Genomic DNA, 9892 nt, shown 5'->3' with positions numbered 1-9892 from the left:
TCCAGTGGTCTCCAATCCTGGTCCTGGACAACCTATAGGGTTGGAAGGTTTTAACTCTAGTCCAGCACTAAAACACATTACTCAACTCTAAGACCTTGATTGACTTAATGAGATCTAATGCTGGGATACAGCAGACCAAGACAAGGGCTAGTGGCCACCAATCTATTGCCATGACGATATAGTAAAGCGAAAGCGAATGGGATAGAAGGTGATCAATACAAATACACCAGGGTCAGGTTGAACTGGGCTGAGCAGGGCTTGACTGGACTCAGTGGGCCACAAAGCCCCATCAAGAAAACAGGCCTCCTGGGCTTAAGTTGACCAAACTAGGACCTTAGTAGTTGCAGGGGCGATAGCTTAGAACAAGCAAGGAGACAGCGAAGGGCAGTAGCTGTTGCAAAGTTCCCCATTTTGGGGTTAATCGTTCTCAAAGAGTTCAGGATGCATGAGGATCTGTCCCGATTGATCCTCATCTTCTTTTTCCTCCTCTTTCTATCGCTCCACAATCATCTTCCATATTTCTCTCACACGTTTCCTCTTTCTATCGCTCCACAATCATCTTCCATATTTCTCTCACACGTTTCCTCTTTCTATCGCTCCACAATCATCTTCCATATTTCTCTCACACGTTTCCTCTTTCTGTCATCTATGTGGGCCGAGGTTGACTGCGTGTCTTTGCTCTAAGAGAAGACAGGAAATAGGAACAGAAAATAGGAACAGAAAATATCAGATTAAATGAAGGTGAAGGAGAGACTGAGGAAAAAGACAGACAGATTCACAGTAAAAGAGTGGGGAAATATGAAAGAAAAGAAACATACTGTAATGTTTTGAGTGTTACTTAAGACTGAATGTATACATGTATGTAACATGCATGTATATGGAGCAGATACAGCCTTGACAGTATTCACACCACTTGCACAATTTTCACATTTTGTTGGCTATAGGCCTGGAATTCAAATAAAAAGTGTTCTACCCACTGATCTACCCAGTGTACTGGACACATTTTTACCCCTTGGTTGTGGAAGTCCTACAATTAGCCTAGCTCAAATGCAAGTCTATCTCTCCATGAACGAATAATAGTTAACAACATTTAGCAAACGAATACCTTTGTGTCATAGGGGTGCGACAGCAAATAAGGTTAATAATTATGCTATAAGTTGACTTTCTTTTTCTTATCTTAAATGAATTTGGCACCATATGAAAATGGGACAGGGGGTGAATACTTTTGCAAGGTAGTATTTGGTTCAATAATATTCTTAACCAATATTGGCCCTCTACAGGCATATGTATCGGTACATTTTCAAACCTAAAACTAAACAAATAGCATCGGAGTGGAATGGGAACAAGAGACAGTTCAAAAATGCGCTTCAATAAAAGATGTTAAAGCAGCATTTACAGCATTTATAATTCATAGTGGCATCAGACTCAAAAACCCAATATTGGTTGGGCTCCAACAAAGTCGTACCTGAGGGTCTTCTCAGAGCTTCCCTGTCGGCCACTGGCCTGGGACGGGCTTTTGAACTGAGCCTCCAGTCTGGAGTAGATTCCCCCCGCATGCTGTAACAACCACAACCACACATGATATGACCCTAACCACAAACATGACCACAGTTCATACAAGCACAGCTCACAAAGCCACAAATTATACATCACTAACACAGATTACACTAACACAAGTGTCTCAAACCAAACCAACGTCAGTCTTACCAACCTCATGGGGGGAAATTTCCTAAGTATTGACATTTCTGCATGGAGCAATTTAGACTATTAAAAAATAGACAGTCTACAGAAAACAGTTAATTCCTTTGCCATGTAGATTACAGTTCCGCTTTTGACAGCAAAGGTAAAACAAAATCCACATAGACATCTAGTATAGAGACAGACATCTAGTATAGAGAGGGTGCGATAATGTCATCAAGAGTGGACACTCACGCCACACACCTCTTTTATGTCCTTGGACTTGCTTTGCTCCTGATCCCCAAATCTCATTTTAGTGAGATGACCAATAATATCCACCATACGTCGCTGGTCTGGGACAGAGAGGGGGAGAGAAGAGAAGAGAACATGGGAGGTGAAAGAGAGAGAAGAAGAAATAGGGAGAAGAAAATAGTTAAATCAATAAAAACGAAATAGTGAACATAAAGTAAAGTTAAGAACAACTGCAGTATCGCACACAAGCACACACGCCACACCGACATTACCTTCTTCTCTTTGGGCATCTTGGTTGTAGCGCATAGAGCGAGAGCTGTCCCATTTGCTCTTCTGGGCACTCACTCTGGAAATGCACAGTTCCAATTACCTCAGTAATTCAAATATGACACATTCTAACACATTTTTAAAAAAAATGCACACAAAGTGAATTGAACTGAAAACGAACTGAAATGAATCCTCATGCATAATGACAGCAACTTTCTATTCATGAATAACATTTCAAAATGTATTGAGTAAATTGTAATGTTGACCAACCAATGTATAAAGGCAGCTGCATCATAACCAAGATGGACAGACACCAAATAAGATTGGTGTTATGAGAGATGCAGACTCAAGATCTTTGTGCACACTATACAATAGAGTATACAGTATAGCTGAACTCACGTGAATGGTGTGTTGTCTCGTGAAGGTGTCTGTAAGAATGAAATAGGCATTTAAAAAACCCCAGCAGTTATTATATCCAAGGGAAGCACAATCATCTCATAAGTACACTACAGAATGATGCTCACTTTCTCTGCTGCCTTCTTTTTGCGCTGAACATTGGGAGAGGACACCTGCTTCTTCAGAGGTTTGCTCCACTTCTTTGCCTTCTTAGCAGCTGGAATAAGGCAAACATAAGAAAAGTCTGAACAATTTGATTGGTTGCCAATCAAAAGACTAGAACGTGTCACATATCTCCCCTAACCCTGCCACCTCCATCCCCCCCATGACATTGCTGTGTTAATTGTTCCCTGTTCGTTAATTCTGTGTTCTATGTGCTCATGTTATCTGTTGCTTGTTGTTTCTGTGTTTTCCCATATTGTCAGTGTCTTTGAGCCCCGGAAAAGCGCTATATAAACACAATGAATTATTATTATTATTATTATTATTATTATTATTATTATTACATATGTGGATAGGTAAAAGCAACATGGTGTTGGCTCCACCTAGCCTTCAAGTTGGGATAAAGTGCACTGACACCATTTTGTTTTCTTGACACCATTCCTTCAGATCTGCACACTGAAGGGGTACATTAATTGCTAGAAGCTACTGGTCTGGATGAGTCCATAACCTTGCTTCTTGGAAACTTCCTCCTCATCCCCGACCTCATCCTCTGTGACCTCTGACCCCGTGGTGTACTCCTCCTCAGACAGAAGGGACTGCTGCCTCTGCCAAGGGCAAAGTGTAAGTTAGGGGTTCTGATGGTTGGTTAGGGGATAGGGGGGTTAGGGTCATTTACATATTTTTATTCAATTATGTTTTATCAAAGTTACACCAACACTGCATACATTATTCTAAAAACCATTTGCAGTGTGCTTGAACACTTCATTTGAAGTGAACAGTCATAATGCACAGAATTGTATTGTATTGTATTTATTCTTCCTGTAAAGCATCTGTATGAAATGTTCTATATAAATAATGTTTGATTTGAAAAAAATAAAATAAAACTTTGACCCTACCAGTTGTAGGCTCCAGTTCTTCAACAGGGAAAACTGCAAATAAGAGACAAAGTGAGAGAGCCCCTTTCTGTCATTGTCTTTTTTAAACTATGTTTGCTTATATAGTGTTGTTTATTACATTGTTGTTGTTTTTTATTATTATTATTATATATTATATTGTTGTCTGTGTCTTTAAGTCAATTTCCTATATAGTGCGAATATAGTTATAAAAAGAATTCTGATTCTGAGAGAGAGTGAGTGAGTGAGTGAGTGAGTGAGTGAGTGAGTGAGAGAGGGATACTCACAGTGCTGCCCTCTCCCAGTAGCCCAGGCTCCAGGTGGATGTCACAGTCCAGCACCCGCTCCCCACTGAGAGGAGACTCGACAGGCCTTTCATCATTCATACACACACACACACACACACACACACACACACACACACACACACACACACACATCAGCACACACTATACTCCACATATACACGAGACAACTCTTACAACATACACAAACACACATACTCACCCCTCTGATGGTGGCGTATTGGAAACACAAACTGCGTCTCTGTGCAGTAGGAGGTCGTTGAGCAGTCTGGTCTGGGCCGAGTTCACCTGGTGGTCCCCGCAGTCTCCATTGTCTGACGTACTCACTATGTGGTCCCTCATCTTACAGCCCTACAGACACACACACACACACACACACACACACACACACACACACCCACCCACACACACACACACACACACACACACACACACACACACACACACACACACACACACACATACACACAATCTTTTAAAATATGTAATGGCTAAGGTATGCAGTGTGTAACAAATGCATTGTGTGGAATGTGTGTGCTATCTATTCACAACAACTGTGTGTGTGTGTGTGTGTGTGTGTGCGTGTGTGTGTGTGTGTGTGTGTGTGTGTGTGTGTGTGTCTGTAGGGCTGTAAGATGAGCGACCACATAGTGAGTACTAGAGTATTAGAGGTAGCATGCACCTTTGATATAAGCCTAGAGGAAGCCTTCATGACTAAGGTCATGAAATACCAGCAGCTTGTAGACACCATCTCAGAGCTAGGCTATAGGTGTACGCTATTAGTCTTTATATTTGGCAGTCTAGGACATGTGCACAGATTGGTTGTCAGAGGACTACGTCTACTGGGAATGTCCAAGGGAGAAGCAAAAAGGCTCAGCAAGTATTGCTCTGTCTCTGCGATTATTGGCAGCCGCCAAATATGGCGGAGACGGTGTTACTTGTACCCGTGAGTCTTGTCCTGTTGTATGTGAAAGACATTGTCCATGTCTGTTTGTGAATGCATCCCATCTGTGCCTTCAGTATTTGTGTCCCTGTATACTTGTTTCTATGTGGACAGAAATAAATGATTAAAATGTGTGCAAAATACTAATTTCCATTACCTCTGTGTAAATGGACAAATATAATTATCCTTCTTTCATCTTTCTTGTATGTGTGTGTGTGTGTGTGTGTGTGTGTGTGTGTGTAAAGAAAAATCCCACCTTGGGTATACCGGCTGGGTCGAAGCGGAGGACCCTCTGGTTACAGCAGGGGTAGACGCCCATCCCGTGCCAGCCCTGCTCTGCCCCCATCCCTGGGTACATCACACCCTCAGGGTGGTACCGACACTGGGACAGCTCTGCACAAACAAACACCTACCCAGACACACACACACACAAATAGACGTTTTAAATACCTCTTAATGCATACAAATGCAAAAATATACAGTAGAACATACAAAAGTGGGGTGCAAAAATGTGGGCACCCCTGGTTTAAATGTCTGTTACGATTAATCTTGTGATTGAAAGCAAACCTGAACACTAAATGCTACAAAGTTAAACATTTCTGGCAAATTTTAAAGCAAGGTTTTTAAAATGATGATGTGCAAATGTTTGGGAACCCTTTTGGATTATTCTTTGTTACCTTTTGAGAAGATGATTACTAAGGCCCAGACCAAGGTGATTTACTCGTTAGAGCTTCTATGAGGTGAATATAATTCCAGGGTTGAACTATATATTCTGAAGTAACTCCATGCCTTCTAAAGTACCCGATTGCAGTGGTGCTAAAAACCATGGGTTCCTCTAAACAGTTGTCTAAGGATGATGCAAAAAAGAGTAGCAGACACCGGTCTAGTTGTTCACAGGACAACAATACAGCGTACCTTAAACAACAAAGACCTACATGGCAGAGTTGCCAGAAAGAAGCCTTTCCTACGACATCAACACAAAGTTAAACGTCTGAAGTATGCAAAAGAAAACCTTGAGAAACCTGAAGCCTATTGGAACAATGTACTTTGGACTGACAAAACCAAAACCAAAATGAAGCATTTGTAGAGAAGAACACCTTGCCAACTGTTAAGCATGGAGGTGGATCCATTAAGCTTTGGGATTGTGTAGCAACTGGGGGGCACAGGCAATATTGTGCAGGTGGAAGGAAGAATGGATTCCACCAAATGTCAAGACATTCTAGAGGATAATATTCAAAGGTCAGTCCAGAAATTGAAGTTGAAGAGAGGTTGGGTATTCCAGCAAGACAATGACCCGATGCATACCTCAAAATCAACCATGAAGTACCTCCAGGAAAGACGGATGAAGGTTTTGGAAAGGCCATCACAGTCCCCAGACTTGAATATTATTGAAAATCTGTGGAGAGATCTCAAACATGCCGTGCATGCAAGAAGGCCGAAGAATATTTCTGAGCTAGAGGTGTTCTGCTAGGAAGAATGGGGAAAAATTCCCCAAAAAAGAATTGAAAGACTCTTAGCTGGCTACAGGAATCGTTTGCAAGCTGTTAGCTTTAGTTAGCAATAGTTGCCCGAGTAGGAGTTACAAAGTACTAGCTGATAGCGTTCCCAAACGTTTGCACAAGGCCTTTTTACTTGTTTTATTATTTTGAAACTGTAAAAAGTTAAAAATGTGATGAAATGTGTAATGTTTAACTTGTACCATTCAGAGGTTAGGTTTGCTTCTTTTCACTTAGATATTCATTGTAAAAGGCATTTTGAATAGGGGTGCCCACATTTTTGCACTCCACTGTATATTACATGATACACACATATTCATTGTGACCATGCACTGCTCCACACACACACACACACACACACACACACACACACACACACACACACACACAAACACCTGTTGGCAGCGGGAGCAGGTGAGGTGGTTGACGGTGCCCCAGATCCTCCAGTAGACCAACACCCAGGACTTGAGCTCTTCGTACAGCCCGGTCACATACTCATGTACCTCCCAGGTCTTCTGCCTTGGGAGCGATTGTGTTTTTGGTGTTGAGGATAAATAAAAAAACAACAACCTGTTAACACACATGGCTATGACAGGTGTAATAAAAATGCTGTACAATCCTCTCCCTGCAGCCACTGAAAGTAAATAAAGGCCTAGAATATAGAAGCGGGGCTTTAGCGATTCTGACTTTGGTGTAGTTGGATACTATACCATGGCATCCTTAGTTTGAGGGTACCACACGTTCAAAAAGACCAACATTCTGAAGCTTATGCTCCTGTGGAGGGATGTGCCTACCTCCAATGATCCTTCTTTTGGGGGACTTTTTCTTTTCTTTCTTTTTTCTCACTAGCACCATAGTTGTGGACATTATGGAAGACAGTACCTTTGAATATGGTCTTCTAAGCCTCTTGATTGATAAAGTCAAATGTATGTAGCATATACATGAACAATGTGGCTAGTCCAGTACCTAGTAGTATGTGTATATGTGATGTCTCCCTGAGGGTCGATGTTAATTTTCCCCGGAACGCAGGAGATCTTTCTCTCCACGTCTTTGGTCAACAGCTTTAGACACAGACCACACCTGTAACAGGGGAGATGCAGAGTGACAGTCATACAACGTTGACAAGAACAGTGCGGTGTCAATGAACGCACACCTCTGGCTCTGAACTCACCTGGTCAGAGTCGATGCGTTACCCTGGGAATCGCGGTTATCGTATAGTTAGGATCAAAAAGACGCTCGATCTTATTTTGAAACAGTTTACTAAGGAGGTGGGGAAAAGACATGAGCATTGTAAACAAGTCATGTCGGGGATTGCTTTTGTCTTGTTTTAAACGACACATCGGTACCCGATCTGTTTCTCCAACTTCTTTGACGATACAACAAGTCTGGCTTAGATATGACACCCTCTCAAATGACACCCTACTCTCCCTTAAAATGCATAACGAGAGTCTCGCGAGACTTTTCAAAATAAGCCTGGATTTTCCTTTAGTGACGTTGATGGACTACCCCCCGGGGCCTCTTGTTACGTAGCCTTCTATCTGTCTCTTTCTTGGCTACCTTTTGAATTGGTCTTTTTTGTCCTTGACGTCGTCGGCTTCATTGTGGTTGAAGAGGTCTGCGATGCGAGCAGCCAGGCTACTGTTGATGCAGTTCATGTTGCAGCCAGGGGGTGGCCACAATAGCGGTCATGTGCTTGTGGCAGTATTGGATGCACTCTTCTACCTGAGAATGGTGGAAACAAACAGGGGTCAATTGATCAAAAACCCTTACTGCACTAAGAACTTTGTAGTCAGTTTAAAAGCCTGAGTAATAGGAGGGTTTAGCTATTTATTATGGTGCCTCCCATATGATCATAGGATGTGATGAGCATTTCACAGCACATCTTCTAATATAATGAAACATTTTAAGAAATTAACCTTCAAATGTGCATTTAAGACTAAATAACAGCCCTAGTCTACAGACCCCTTCTTTTCCCTCTTTATTTTTTAGGACAAGGCCACTTTTCATTAAATGACTGATTAATGTGAGTTTCTTTGAGCACATCAGCACCCAACATAAAGTAGATTAATAATAATAATAATAATAATAATAATAGTTTTATTGCCATGCAATCAACTTGTCAGTCAATTGTTTGAATGTGGTATGTTATGCTCTAGTCGGCCAAAGACAGCGACCCTGGAGCAATTAGGGGGTTCCGTGCCTTGCTCAAGGACACCTCGACATGTAACCAGCCGTGGTTCAAACCGGCGGACTGCAGACCTTGCGATCATTAGACGCCGGCTCTACCGCCTGAGCCACTGCCGCCCCCTTTATTAACAAAGCTTTATTGACATTCTTCTAACTGACAATATGTTTTAAATCAGTTTAGCTTGGCCTGCTCTCCTGCTTACAAAAGAAAACTTGGGGGCTTAAAAACACTTTATAACAAGGCAACTGAGCTCACGTCACAACACTTACTAACGTGTCCATCTTCAAGAATTCAGAGGAGATCAGGATTGAGATCACATTGCTGGGTTCTGTAACCGACAAACACCACATAACCAACCACAAAACAAACTGCCAGAGACCAACAACACACCACCATTCAAGTCCAAATAAAAAGTTAAGAGGGCAACTGCTCGCCAATAGTTAACCTTTCAACGCTAGAATGCTAGAACTCCCAAAACACTAGCATGAAAAAAGAACAGGGTAGATATTATTATTTATTATTTTTGTATTCTTCTTCTCTCTGTAGGTCTGTGATACCATACTTGGACACGCCAAGGAGCGCTTCTCCTTCACAAACCACCTGGTCAGTGCCACCTTGCTGCAGGGGGACAGGTTTGAAGAGTACAAGGGGGCCTTTCCGGAGGATGCACTGAACAGCACCTTGAAGGCCTACCCAATGCTCAGTGGAAGCCAGCTGAAGACCGAGCTCAATCTCCTCTACAGCAAGGAGGAGTTCAGAGCCTGTCGTGGTGCTGTGGACCTCTTCCAGCTTTTTATGGAGAACAATCTTGAAGTGTTTGCAGAGACTGTCGCTCTCCTAAAGATCCTCATAACCACACCCATGACAGAGAGGTGCTTCTCGACCTTGAAAAGGATCAAAACCTTTCTCCGGAACACCATGACAGAGGACAGGCTGAATGCATTGGCCATGATGTCAATGGAGAAGACACTGGTGATTGAAATGACAGACTTTAACCAGAAAGTCATTGAGAGATGTGCAGGCCTGAAGGAACGAAGGGCAAAATTCATGTTCAAGTAGTGTAACTGGGGAGGGACACAGGGTTTGAAAGTAACAAAGAACACATTTATTATCACAATTGCATTGTGTTCCATGTCTTTCTCCATTGAATAAATAATGCCTAGTTGAATGGCTAAACAAGACAACTGTCTGGACAGTACAATCCATTTGAGCTGCTAGAATTATTCACCTTACCGCTGCACAGATAGACAAAGGGTTTAAGTCCATTCTGTTAACATTAGGTCTACTCTGCTAACAAAGACTATTCCAGTTGA

The 9892-nt window shown here is 42.2% G+C and overlaps 1 pseudogene across 1 annotated transcript; it reads right to left on the bottom strand.

Annotated features, from left to right (window-relative positions):
• Positions 1-646: 646 nt before the first annotated feature.
• Positions 647-9529, bottom strand: LOC308164309 (SANT and BTB domain regulator of class switch recombination-like; annotated as a pseudogene). The gene is made up of 17 exons: positions 9439-9529; positions 8849-8907; positions 7949-8113; positions 7563-7651; positions 7358-7471; positions 6787-6910; positions 5152-5304; positions 4155-4303; positions 3935-4019; positions 3651-3683; positions 3263-3359; positions 2721-2809; positions 2596-2624; positions 2202-2275; positions 1942-2030; positions 1466-1557; positions 647-680 (listed from the first exon to the last, which is right to left on the bottom strand). The product of its transcript is annotated as an SANT and BTB domain regulator of class switch recombination-like (transcript).
• Between the last annotated feature and the right edge of the window lie 363 nt (positions 9530-9892).

This window comes from Nansenia antarctica (genome assembly GCF_963989245.1).
Source record: "Nansenia antarctica genome assembly, chromosome: 8".
Classification (NCBI taxonomy): Eukaryota; Metazoa; Chordata; class Actinopteri; order Argentiniformes; family Microstomatidae; genus Nansenia; species Nansenia antarctica.
The sequence above is the reverse complement of the archived record's forward strand: the minus strand, read 5'-3'. Positions and strand labels throughout refer to the sequence as shown.